Source organism: Phyllobates terribilis, unplaced genomic scaffold (genome assembly GCF_046119375.1).
Source record: "Phyllobates terribilis strain yellow unplaced genomic scaffold, ASM4611937v1 Scaffold_1__5_contigs__length_1240528914, whole genome shotgun sequence".
Taxonomy (NCBI): Eukaryota; Metazoa; Chordata; class Amphibia; order Anura; family Dendrobatidae; genus Phyllobates; species Phyllobates terribilis.
The window spans coordinates 285,394,702-285,409,136 of NW_027362761.1; the positions used below are offsets into that span (position 1 = coordinate 285,394,702).

Sequence of the window (14,435 nt, forward strand, 5' to 3'; positions counted from 1 at the left end):
GACATTGAAAAAGCAAAAATATGTAGTGATGATTCAACTTTAAAAACCATTCCCAAACATTTCAAGAAATTTCACAAATGCAATTCCGCCGCATTGAAAATAAAGGGCATAGATCTAGTCACTATGGGTTTTAGGGGAGGTGATCTGACTAAGAAATTGGCTAAACAAGAGAGCAGGTGGATTTATAAACTGGGTGCTTTGGCTCCCCAAGGATTAAATGAAAGCCTTGCCTTTGGGGCCTTTTTATAATATGCCATCATATTTTGTGATGTCTGTGCGTTGTTTTTGTATTTTCTGCATCTTTTTGGCACCAAATGGTGCTAGTTTCAAATTTGGGGTAGTTTTTGTAATATTGTTTTATGATTTTTAACTGTTTGTTTTCTTTATATTTAGTAATCAGCTTTATTGTAGAACTGGTCAATTCCTTCTGATGACTATTCGGGACGTTTTCCCCCAAAAATTGTTGAAAATAAGAGTCTTCAAGCAGGAATACGCTACGCATTAGAAAATGGACAACTTCATCTCCATTGTCTTATTAAGCTAAAAACTTTTTCTGCCATATTGGACCAATAAGAAAAATCTTCGATACTTACCAAGGGGGGCTGGGAGTTGTCGCCAATCCGGATAGAAACCTGTGAAGAAAGAGATATATTTTATGTATTTCTATGTGTTTACAATTATAACCAGTAAAATGACTCGAGTGAATTTATATATATTTATTTTATTATTTTTTTTATACACTCTGTTCACACTTTAATAAGCTATTCTACTTAATACACACTTATACTTGTCACATGATATCAATATTTACATACATTTTCTATTAAGACACTTTTTTTTTTTTTTTTTATTATTATTATTTTTTTTATATTTACCTTAACATTTGATTCACTTAAATTTTCATTTAAAAATTTATAATAAATTATTCACTATTATGTTCACATTATACATATTTATATATTCTTTCTTCGATTGATTATTCATATTTATTTTTTATTTATTATTTATTTATTTTTATTTTTTTATTTATTATGTATTTGTAGTGTTCATTTTATATGAATTGAAAGGCTATGGAAGTGAGGATATTTACTTTTTAAATCCTCCATGATTGGACCCTGTTTTGAAATACATAAATTTAAAAACTTTGGTTAATTAATTTATTTATTATTTTCTTTTATTTTCCCAATGGCTAGGACTGTGTAGCGGTGAGTGCGCATGCCCAGACTGGGGATGCATTGAGAGTCCGTAATCGTGGTTTAGAGAGACGTGTCACTGCTTCCTCCTGAGCCCCGGGGCACGGAGGGGTGGAGTGACTGGGTCATGTGACCGATCTTCCGGACTTCTCTTTAGAATGCATTCTTATAAGTCGACACATGCGCCGCAAACACCAGCAACAGATGACGCCCTTTATCTTGAATTTTCTTATTGGTTACAGTTTTTGACTAGCAACAGATGATGTCACATTTTTGGTTTTTTTCATTGGCCAGTTCGTAGTATTTAATTTTGCCTACCCCTGCAGCTAGACACGCCCCCCCGAAGAAGCTGGGCGAAACGTGCACATCGGGGCTGAGTGCAGGAGCTCCCACGCAGACATTTCAGCAATTTAGTATCAGGTAAATCACAACTTGGGTCCCAATTATGCTTTAGTAAGACTTCCATGCCTGGATGTTTATCTCTATGAGGCCTGGTTTATATCCGGGATATAGTTTATAAGTCTTGTTATGTAGCTTCACTGCTATATTCTCATTGCTCTGTGCACCTGTGAGCCCAATTAATGTGACTCCTCATTTAGGTCCTAAATTTACAAAGATCTTTATATTTGAGGAATGTTTATTTTTGGTTTGTGGCCAAAGGGCAGAATGCAATGGGATACAATGACTAATAATGTTTTATAACTGCACTAGCACCTCATTTCTGTATGACACTGTTATAACATTTAGGGCATTGTGCATTAAGAACTCCAGCTAAGGGACATTGCGCAATTGACGGTCTTGGTAAATAATATTTATTATGAATTGATACTTTTGATGGTGGTTGTTTTTACAAATTTTCGCCTTTACCTCTGTGATTTAAAGCTCCTGTACCTTTTTTCCTGCACCTTTTTCTGTTTTTTAACATAGTAATTTTAAAAAATTTATAATAAAAATAATTTTTAAACTAATCTGTGTCACTTCTAATTACCACCAGGAGCAAATAGAACACCTGGTGGGATCTGTTGATTATATCTATTCCCTATCCTGCCTACGTTCCTACTTGCCACTACCCGCCTGTCTACATGCCAGCAGTGCCTGCCAGTGCCCACCTGTCTGCATACCAGCTGTGCCTGTCAATATCCACCTGTCTGCATACCAGCCGTGCCTGCCAGTACCCACCAGTCAATATGCCACTTTAACCTGCCTGTTCCTGCATTCCCCGGTGTGGGTCAACAGCTGTGACCGGAGTCTGACCTGGAGTAGCACCTGGTCCCTCTGCTCGGTTCCTCCCTGGTTCACGGAGTCGACTGAGCCGCCGTGGGACCTTGGTTGGATCGGTTTGATACTTGGTTATGCCCCTCCAGGCACTCTTGGTTCATGGTACAGTGGGATCACTAATCAGGCTTACGCTAGTCTGCCCGGGCGTGTGTGTAACAGTCAACACCCCTCCTCATTACAGAGATGCACATAACCAGATTTACTTAATTGATAGTTGGCTTTCAAGCCTATGCAGCTTGGAGTAAGACAACATGTATAAAAAGTATCATGTGATCAAAATACTCATTTGCCTAATAATTCTGCACACATTGTAGTCTCCAGGTACATACCTGCACGCAACATCTGATACTCACAAGATCTCCTTCTCTACTCCCATCTTCTCTCCTCTTCCCACAATCACATACAAGATTTTTTCCGTGCATTCTTTCTACTCTTGAACTCTGTGCCCCAACATGTCAGACTCTCGCCTACTGTTGAAACCTTTAAAAGAAAGCTGAAGACCCACCTCTTCTGACAACCCCACAACCTGCAGTAAAACAACCAAAAATATGCATAGACAGGGTCTAATTATAATAAAAGAACAAAAGAACCAGAAGAGATCAGACCCCTAAAATGTCAGTCAGAGTTGCCCCCACAGTGTACAGCTCCTGCGCATCATCCTCCTCCTCCTCCTCATGTTCAGCCTCCATCTCAGATATCACCACATCAGTTACAAGCTAGAAGCACTGCAGTACTGCCTCAGCCAAGCAGCAACAGGCTGTGCTGAAACTCATAAGCTTAGGTGATAAACCTCACACTGCTTGTGAGTTGTGGACAGCTGTGAAAGAGCAGGCAGATCTGTGGCTGAGACCACTGAATCTACATCCAGGCATGGTAGTGTGTGACAATGGCCGTAACCTGGTGGCAGCTCTGAGGCGAGGCGAGATCACACACGTACCATGACTGGCTCATGTGCTTAACCTCGTGGTTCAGCGGTTTCTTAAATCGTACCCCGAGTTACCAAATCTGCTCGTCAAAGTACGCCGCCTGTCAGCTCATTTTCGGAAGTCGGCTACAGCTTCTGCCACCCTTGCTGTGTTGCAGCAGCATTTGCAGCTTTCGGCACACCGACTGGTGTGTGATGTCCCCACACATTGGAACTCTACACTCCACATGTTGCAAAGGATTTTTGAGCAGAAGAGAGCAGTTGTAGAGTACCAGCTGCAACAAGGCCATCAATATTCAGGTCAGACTCCACACATAAGACCTCAGGAGTGGACCTGGATGTCTGACATATGTACCATCCTGACAAACTTGATGAGTCCACCAAAATGGTGAGTGGCGATGACGCCATCATTAGCGTCAGCATCCCACTTGTCTGTCTTTTGCAACGCTCTCTGCAGAGAATTAAAGAGGAGGCATTGCAGCCAGAGTATGACGAGATGGATCAAGAAGCTGTAGCGAGCAATTACACACAGACCAGCCTCATCTCATCCCAACATGCATTGGGGGACAATGAGGGAGAGGAGGAGGAGTAGGAGGAGGAAGAACAGGAGCTGGTATCATGCGCTGTAGATGGTAGTACCTGTACACCTGTCATACCGTCGGTTCAGTGTGGGTGGCCTGAGGACACGGGGGAGGAGGAGGAGGAGAGCAAGGTGAGTAGTCATCTTGGTGAGGACACAGAAGTCTTGCCCGTTACCAGTCTGGCACGAATGGCTAACTTTATGTTACGCTGCCTTAACCGTGACCCTCGCGTTGTCAAAATGTTGGCTGACAGTCATTACTGGTTGGTGACAATTATAGACCCCCGCTAAAAGGAGAACTTTTACTCTCTTATTCCTGAAGTAGAGAGGTCTACAAAAATGGGGCAGTACCAGAAGGCCCTTGCTGCAGAACTGTTAAAAAAATTTCCATCTGAACACGCTAGCGGCAGAGGTCACAGTTCGTTGACCAACCAAGGAGTACAGGCGAGAGAGAAGCAACTCCAATCCAGCAGAGGCAGGGAAACACTGTCAACATTCTTGGAGAGCTTTCTGAGACCCGCCCAGCTTACAGGCCCTGAGGCGCGGGGTACTCTCACATGGAGTGGAAAGTTTCAAAAGATGGTGAGGGAGTACCTTGCCAACCGTAACAGCGTCCTCCGTGATTCCTCTGTGCATTTTACTTATTGGGTATCCAAGCTGGACACTTGGAATGAACTCGCTCTGTACGCCCTGAAGGTCCTGGCCTGCCCTGCTGCTAGCGTGTTATCGGAGCGTGTTTTTAGTGCCGCTGGGGGAATTATATCTGATAAGTGCACTCGCCTGTCAACTGACAATGCTGACAAGCTGACCCTTATCAAAATGAACAAGGGCTGGATTGGACCAGACTTCTCATCACCATCAAATGACAGAAGAGTAATATAAAGTCATATCCATTGTGTTATTTCGGGAGGTGTATTCCCATGCACCGCTTCACACCCACAAATGGGTATACACTTCCTCATTTCGGCTGTTTTTTGCTCTTCTCCTTATCCTCAGCCTCCACCACCACTATACCACCAGGGTGACCGTGGTCTGCGCTGCCAGCATTGCAAGTTCCTCCGTCCTAATTTTTGGCAGTCTTTGCTTGGAAGACATAGGCAAAAACTATGGGAGACCCACTCCCCAATAATGGGAATAATGTTTTTAATATGCTGTACTGCATGGCTCTTGTAAGGGGCATTGCAAGTTCCTCCGTCCTAATTTTTGGCAGCTTTTGCTTGGAAGGCATAGGCAAAGAATATGGGAGACCCACTCCCTAATAATGGGAATAATGCTTTTAATATGCTGTACTGCAGGGCTCTTGTAAGGGGCATTGCAAGTTCCTCCATCCTAATTTTTGGCACCTTTTGCTTGGAAGGCATAGGCAAAGACTATGGGAGACTCACTCCCCAATAATGGGAATAATGTTTTTAATAAGCTGTACAGCATGGCTCTTGTAAGGAGCATTGCAAGTTCCTCCATCCTAATTTTTGCCAGCTTTTGCTTGGAAGGCATAGGCTAAGACTATGGGAGACTCACTCCCCAATAATGGGAATAATGTTTTTAATCTGCTGTACTGCATGGCTCTTGTAAGGTGCATTGCAAGTTCTTCCATCCTAATTTTTGGCAGCTTTTGCTTGGAAGTCATAGGCAAAGACTAAGGGAGACCCATTCCCCAATAATGGGAATAATGTTTTTAATATACTGTACTGCATGGCTCTTGTAAGGGGCATTGCAAGTTCCTCCGTCCTAATTTTTGGCAGCTTTTGCTTGGAAGGCATAGGCAAAGACTATGGGAGACCCACTCCCCAATAATAGGAATAATGTTTTTAATATGCTATATTGTATGGCTCTTGTAAGAGGCACTGCAAATTCCTCCGTCCTAATTTTTCGCAGCTTTTGCTAGGAAGACATAGGCAAAGACTATGGGAGACCCACTCCCCAATAATGGGAATAATGTTTTTAATATGCTGTACTGCATGGCTCTTGTAAGGGGCATTGCAAGTTCCTCCGTCCTAATTTTTGGCAGCTTTTGCTTGGAAGGCATAGGTAAAGACTATGGGAGACCCACTCCCCAATAATAGGAATAATGTTTTTAATATGCTATATTGTATGGCTCTTGAAAGAGGCACTGCAAGATTCTCCGTCCTAATTTTTGGCAGCTTTTGCTTGGAAGACATAGGCAAAGACTCTGGGAGACCCATTCCCCAATAATGGGAATAATGTTTTTAATATGCTGTACTGCATGGCTCTTGTAAGGGGCATTGCAAGTTCCTCTGTCCTAATTTTTGGCAGCTTTTGCTTGGAAGGCATAGGCAAAGACTATGGGAGACCCACTCTCCAATAATGGGAATAATGTTTTTAATATGCTGTACTGCATGGCTCTTGTAAGGTGCATTGCAAGTTCTTCCGTCCTAATTTTTGACAGCTTTTGCTTGGAAGGCATAGGCAAAGACTATGGGAGACCCACTCCCCAATAATTGGAATAATGTTTTTAATATGCTGTACTGCATGGCTCTTGTAAGGGGCATTGCAAGTTACTCCGTCCTAATTTTTAGCAGCTTTTGCTTGGAAGGCATAGGCAAAGACAATGGGAAACCCACTCCCCAATAATGGGAATAATGTTTTTAATATGCTGTACTGCATGGCTCTTGTAAAGGGCATTAAAATCGTCTTGTTAAGCTACTGTGACCTCCATGTCTCTTCCAAAGGTCATTGATATTGTCTTTTTATTCCACTGCCACCTCCACCACTCTTCCAAGGAGCATTGATATTGTCTTTTTATTCCACTTGGACTTCCACGTCTCTTCCAAGGGGCATTAAAACCGTCTTGTTAAACCACTCTGAACTCCACGTCTCTTCCAAGGGCCATTAAAATCGTCTTGTTAAGCTACTGTGACCTCCACATCTCTTCCAAGGGGCATTGATATTGTCTTTTTATTCCACTGCGACCTCCACCACTCTTCCAAGGGGCATTGATATTGTCTTTTTATTCCACTGCGACCTCCACGGCTCTTCCAAGTGGCATTGATATTGTCTTTTTATTCCACTGTGACCTCCACGTCTCTTCCAAGGGGCATTAAAACCATCTTGTTAAACCACTCTGAACTCCACGTCAGTTCCAAGGGGCATTGAAATTGTCTTGTTAAGCCACTGTGACCTCCATGTCTCTTCCAAGGGGCATTAAAACCGTCTTGTTAAACCACTCTGAACTCCACAGCTCTACCAAGGGGCATTGAAATGTTGTTTTTAATTACCTCTAACCTCCACGACTCTTCCAACAGGCATTGCATTTCCTCCTAATTTTAGTCAGCTTTTGCTTTTCAATGCATAGGCGAACACTAAGCGAGACCACTCCCCAATAATGGGTAGAAGGTAATAAGTAAGCTGTAATCCACGTCTGTTTCAAGGGGCATTGCAGTTCCTCATAATTTTTGGAAAGCCTTCCATTCACTGCTTAGGCCAACAGTGTACAGGAGACCCAGTTGCTATAAATGGAAAACTGGGAGTCATAGAACTGGGATAATAGCTGGAAAACATCCAGCAATCCTCGGAGGTGGTAGGATATGCGTCAAAACGCTGACCACCTCAGGCCTAGCTGCTACTACATACATGCGCTTGCATTCCAAAGAACAGAAAGCTAAGGAGATGGATGGCCTCATGATCATGAATAATTTACTCGTTGTGTAGGAGGCCTCTAAGTCTAGAGGACATGTTGCATCCCAGTGTCCAACTGTGTCCCGGCTTCCACAATATTAACCCAGTGTGAAGGCGTCAGTGAGATGGACCATCCCTGGCTACATTCAATTGTCCACGTGTTTGTGGTTAGGTTGTCCTTCCCACTAAATGCCCTGGGGAGGGCACAGGTAATGTTTTGGTATGCGCGCTTGTGTATAAGGCGCATCGGGACAAATATGGGCGGCTGGGGACCGTTTTTGGACACCCGGCCGCCCCCAGGTGGCTGGGGACCGTCTGTGGGCACCCGGCCGCGGGACGGCTGGGTACCGAGTATGGACACCCGGCCGCCCCCTGGTTGCTGGGGACCAAACGTGGACACCTGGCTGCCGGGCGGCTGGGGACTGAGTATGGATACCAGGCCGCCGACTCAGCCATGACGTGGTGGCCAGATTCCGCCTCCAAATGCCTAAAAGGCCCAATTTCAAGTGCAAGCAAGCAAGCAGTATGTTATTGCAGCCTGGGGGTGGGTGGGTGGCAGGCTGCATACTTGCACTTGCATTGCAAGGAATGGGGGTGGTACAATTGAACACTGCCCTGGGAAAAGGACTTGCACGGGGATAGTTGCAAGTCTGCATCTTCTGATGCGGCAAGGATCACTTCTGATGGGCACACTTTTAGGCAGTGATCTGGGTGTCAGCGATGCTTCCAGGGGTCTTCTCCATGCTGTTCCCATGTCTTTTCAGCACTGTATGCATGTATCACACACAGCACATGGTCAGATAAGGTTGTAAAATGTTAAAATGATATTTCCCGGTGAATGCATTTGTCACATTTGAAAGCATTACAAAAGTGCAAAAATGTCAGAAATGCTTCCTGGGGTGATCCCCATGCTGTCCCCATGTCATTTGAGTACTGTCACTATCGTTTTGGGCACTTTTTAGGCTTTCCACAAACTGCCGGGGTGCCGCCGCAAAAATGCTCGGGTCTCCCATAGACTAACATTGGGCTCGTTGCTTGGGTCGAGCACCCGAGTATCACGGTGAGCTCGCCCGAGCTTCGAGCACCCGAGCATTTTAGTGCTCGCTCAATACCAGTAATTAGTAATAATTATTGATCCCATCTTTCTAATTGCACAGGAAAACAACCTCATCAGCTGATTCCACATAAATTAATTTGCATAGCATGGTTAGGGATCAACATAATTCCTCAGAGTAAATATAGGACAGGGATCCAAATGCATATACAAGAGTTACTACATTCAGAATAGACACAACAGTCTGGTATTCATGTGAATATAAAGAAAAACACCCTTGGCCAGTAATGGACATTTATATCCTGACCCATAAGTGGTATATATCCAGAACACAATACCCAGTAATTATTAAATATGGGCAAAAATAGTTCCTCAAAGCAAAAGACACATAAAAGGCTGTTTCACATACATTATTCATCCTAAAATCAGCCAATATACTGATATAGCTCAATACATATGATAAATGGCACTTGTAATCAGCAGTCACATGTCACAACAAGCAGTCTGGCAAAATACAATTGTATAATAGATAGCACTTATCATTAGTAGTCCCATCATTCGTAGTCCCAATGTGTTTCTCCCGTCACTGAGCGGGGGCGCCACCTAGTACAAATTAGAGTGACAACCTCCGCTGTCAGGAAGGGAGAGCTACTAGGGACAAACTAGGGACAGGGCAGTCCTTATATCTTCCTGCCTGGTGTATTTCCTTAATTTGGTGTTCCCTGTTGATATTTTTTGTTTTTTTGCGGATTTTGATAGTCCTTTTTAGATAAATTAATAAAGGTTACATTTTAGGAGTCTGATCTCTTCTGGTTCTTTTTTTTTTTTTTTTACAACCTGCAGTAACCCTTGCTCCACCATACCGCTGCACGACCAGCTGTACCCTCACCTACTGTATCCTCACCCATCCCTTATAGACTATTTTTTTTCCTCACGGGCAGGGTTCTCTCTGGTCTTGTACCAGTCAGTGACTTCTTTTCATATGTTAAGCACAATGGAATAAATAGCGCTATAATAACAAATAATAATACTTATACTACTTGTACTCTGGGTCAATTGATGGCACTTTCTTGGTGACTGCCTCTAAATTGATGTGTTTTGGCAGATTTTGGTCCCGTTTGAAGGTATTGTGTATACGTTTGGTTTTGGAACCCATTGAATCCAATGGCGTTCGGCAATGTTCGGCAAATATTTGACAATTACATTGGCGAATATTGCAAAAACGGCGATTATAATTCGAAACGAATATTGAAATATTTGCACGTCTATAATCAGAAACACCCTTAAAAAATTATGTGGGTATTACATTGCGGTCTTCTTGGTGATACGGTGGTGGAAGATGAGGAGAAGGAGTAGGGTGACATAAAATAGCACAATTCCTGAAGGAGATATCCATTTCTAGGTGTGAACTGGTGCATGGGAATAGACCCCCAAACAATAACCACTGGATTAGAGTTTATGTTTGATGCTATTATCTGGTGGTGTTAAGTCTGGCCCAATCCAGCCCTTGTTCATTTTTATAAGAGTCAGCCTGTCAGCATTTTCAGTTGACAGGCAGATGCGCCTATCAGTTTTATCAGTTATAATGAGCAGCGAGCGTTTCAGTAGACAGAGAAGCGGAATGGTGATGCTAATTATGGCGTCATAGCCGCTCACCATCTTGGTGGAGTCCTCAAAGTATTGGAGGAGGGCACAGATGTCAGACATCCATGCCCACTCATCAGCTCTATTGTGCGGAGGCTGACCTGAATGCTGATGGGCGTGTTGCAGCTGGTACTCAACAGCTGCTCTCTGCTGCTCAAAATCATTCCAAACATCCGCAATGTTGATTTCCAATGCATAGTCACATCGCACACCTGTTGGTGAGCTGGAAGCTGCAACTTTCTGAAATGGGCACACACGTGGCATACTTTCACAAGCTGCTCTGGCAGATCCGTGTCGATTTTGAGAAACTACAGAACACTAAGTTGAGCACATGGGCCAGGCATGGTACATGTGAGAGCTTGCCTAGCTTCAGAGCCACCACCAGGTTCTCTGATACAGCGTTCAACAACTCTTCAACCGTTTGCTTTTTGTCGCCTAAGCATACTGTCCTGCTTATTGTTATTGGCCCACACAAAGTTTAAGTAAATGATCTGGAATATATCCTGAAAAAATGAATCAAGTGATGGAGATGGAGGCTGAAGAGGAGGAGGAGATGGTGCAGGAGCTGTAGAATGTAGGGTAACCGTGATTGACCCAGGGCCCGCAATCCTCTGCGTCGGGAGGTCGTGTTCGGTCCCAGGGTCCCACTGGGTACCAGCTTCCACAATATTAACCGAGGGGAATGCTTTAGCGAGATGAACCGTCCCTGGCTACATTCACTTGTCCTTGTGTTTGTGGTTAAGCGGTCCTTCCCACTTAAGTGCACTGGGAAGGGCACGAGTAATATTCTGGGACCCACGCTTGTGGAAGGAGGAGACAATACAGGGAGAAATAGTGGCGGCTGGCGACTGAGTATGGACACCTGGCTGCTGACGCCATGAGGTTGTGGAAAGCTTCTGCCTCCCCGAGCCTAAAAGGTAACATTTCAAGTGAAAGCAGACCAGAAATGTGGCAGTTTAGTATTGCGGCCCTGTTTGGCTGGCTGCACACTTGCGCTTGTATTACAAGGACTGTGGTAGGGACAACTGAATGCTGCAAAAGGGACAAGGACGTGGACGGTGATGGTTGCAAGTCTGCAATGACAGGTGCCTGGTGGGAGGCATCTTCGCATGCTCCATGGACAGGGGATTGGTGTGCATGCACAACAGCAGAAGAGGAAGTGGTGTCACCCGCAAACAATGTTTCTGGACCTTGGTGTTCGGCCCAGCTAGTCGCGTGCTTTGCTGTCATGTGCCTATGCATGATGGTTGTGGTCAGGCTGGTAGTTTTGGTGCTCTTGCTGATGCTGGCCTGGCAGATATTGCAAATGGCATTTTTGGGGTTATCTAAAAGGTCTTCCCGAGTCTGGTTCTTTTCTAAAGACTGAACAGTTGTACTGGCAACTTCCGTCTTGTTGATGTTGTGGGGAGCAGTTGCCCACCTTGTGTCTGAGGCCACCACACTGCTTGTTCCTGCCTGTTGTGGTGCTACGAACCCCTCCCGGTGTGCTGCTGTCCTCGCTCTACATGTCCCCTTGCCAGATTGGGTCAGTGACTTTATCGTCCACTGCTTGGCTTTCCACTTCCACACCCTGGTCCTCCTCCTGACTTTCTGTCCATTGTGTCTCATCATTATCCACCTCTTGTAATAGTAATTGCACTTTCCCACTGTCACCTTCGGGTGACCATGGCTGCTCAAATCGCTCTACATGCGATCTTCTGTTGCACTGCTCGAATCTGGCCAGTCGAGAGGCCCGAATTTATCGATGGAATAATTTACAGCTCTTGGGGTAACCCTGACCTCTAATCTCTCCTTCAAACCATATATCTAAGCTCTTTCCACTGCCGAGCCGACCGAGCGAGAGGCCAGAATCTATAAATGGAAAAATGAGCAAAACAGCTCTTCGGAGTGTCCAAGTGTAGGATCAGTTGTCTCAGGGCTTTCGGAATGGTTGGAGGAAGGAGGATCAGGGTGAGGAAGATGCCGACTCCAAGTAAAAAAAATCTCCCAGATCTGCACATTTCTCAACGACGAGTCTACAAAAACACTACTGCACGCGCTCATCATTTCCCTTCTCGATGACTTCAACCTCCAGCTCTATGGCCTCCCTTCTAACACTCTTGCATTCCTCCAATCTATCCTTAACTCTGTTGCCCAACTAATCCACCTGACCCCTTGCTATTCCCTGGCCTCTTCTCTCTGTCAATCACTTCACTGGCTCCCCATTGCCGAGAGACTCAAGTTCAAAACCCTAACCTTGGCATGCAAAGCCATCCACAACCTGCACGCTACCTCCGATCCTCACAAGATCTCCTTCTCTACTCCCCTCTTATCTAGTGTTCAGCGAGCATGCTCCGCACTGCTCGGTACTCGCCCGAGGATCTCACTACTCGGTATGTTCGACGAGCACCGAGCATTTCCGGGTTACTTGGGCGGGAGCTCGGGTCTCCGCCCTACACTATTTACAGAGCCAATGAACATGCAGGGATTGCCAGCAAGACACTGTAATGCCGCAGCCATGTTGGTTGTGGGCATTACAGTGATTGGCTGGCCGCACAGCGTCACCTCGAGTGTTTAAAACCGGGCGCCGCCATCTTGGACACAGTCGCTCCGGATCACACAGTGTAGGGAGAGTGCTGCTGAGCTAGGGAGAGATTTATCCTATGAAAAAGGTAGTGTAGGGTCTCTAAAGCTTGCAAAATCAAACAAACAGTCCTTATTAGTGTTACATCCCTGTCGGCATGCTTGCATAGTGCACCACCTCCCACTATGCAAGACCGCAATCTTACCTGTCAGTCCAGTCTGCAATCCCTGCTCCAGTTCATGCTATGTGCATTTCTCTTGACTGACTGCTTAGGGCGGCGGCTCGGTTACTTCCTGATTCTTATAGCTGATGTGGGTGCACCCCTATTGCGTCTCCAGCCGATTGCTGTGAGTCACTGGATATTTAAACCCCCTCCACCCAGTAGGAGGTGCCTGAGCAACACCTTCACTCAGTTTGTCTTTGCAACTGTATTGCCAGGTCCTGTCCTGTTGTCTCTGACTTCTAGTCTGTTTCCGTCACTCTGGGAGCTGCATTCCCAGACCTGTTATCTCTGACTTCTAGTCTGTTCCGCTACTCTGAGGCCTGTATTCCCAGGCCTGTTACCTGTGACTTCTAGTCTGTTTCTGCCACTCTGGGGGCTGTATTCTCAGGCTCGTTCTTGTATCTCTTGCAGTAGCAGTTCCTGTCTGAACTGTATCCTAGCTTGTTACCTATTTGTCTCTATGTCCGTACCTTCCCTTTTCCTGCAGTATCTGAACCTGCACCTAACTCCAACTCGTTGACTCTGTACTTCTGTTTGTGAGTATTGTGTCCACTCGCTACTTCATAGGAAGTACCTTGTGTGTATCTGGTTCTGCTTGTCCCTTTTCCCTTCCTCCATATCTTCCTGTATCTTCCAGTCTGTTCCATGTGAACAGAGCCCTGTCCTCTCTGCCTTGTCCACCGCACCAGCGGTTTCGCTCCGCTCTGTCTTGCCCACCGGTCCGGCGGCTTCTCTCTGCTCTGCCTTGTTCACCGCTCTGGCGGTTTCTCTCTGCTCTGACTTGTTCACCGCTCTGGCGGCTTCTCTCTGCTCTGACTTGCCCACCGCTCCGGCGGCTTCTCTCTGCTCTGACTTGCCCACCGCTCCGGCGGCTTCTCTCTGCTCTGACTTGCCCACCGCTCCGGCGGCTTCTCTCTGCTCTGCCTTGCTCACCACTCCGGCGGATTCTCTCTGCTCTGACTTGCCCACCACTCCAGCGGCCTCTCTCTGCTCTGCCTTGCCCACCACTCCGGCGGTACCGCTCTGCTCTGCCTTGTCTACCGCACCTGTGCTTTCTCTCTGCTCTGCCTTGTCCACCGCTCCGGTGGTTCCGCTCTGCTCTGCCTTGCCCACCGCAACTGCAGTTTTCACTCCGCTCTGCTTGCTCACCGTACCAACAGTTCCTCTCTGCTCTGCCTTGTCCTCCGCTCCGGCGGTTTCGCTTTACTCTGCTTGTCTACCGCATCTGCGGCTCTGTACCTGTCTCCCAGTATGTACTGGACCCTATCCAGCCTGCGCTCCAACCTGCTAGTACCTCCCGGTCTGCACTTCAGCCGTGCTTTGCCAGTGCCCACCTGTC

The 14,435-nt window shown here is 45.9% G+C and overlaps 1 long non-coding RNA gene across 1 annotated transcript in view; it reads right to left on the bottom strand.

The window, feature by feature from the left end:
* Positions 1–587: 587 nt before the first annotated feature.
* The window catches only part of LOC141166875 (uncharacterized), a 35,497-nt gene continuing 21,649 nt past the window's right edge, over positions 588–14,435 (bottom strand). The window contains exon 3 of the long non-coding RNA XR_012251356.1: positions 588–632. This is a non-coding gene — a long non-coding RNA (uncharacterized lncRNA). The remainder of the gene's footprint in view (positions 633–14,435) is intronic.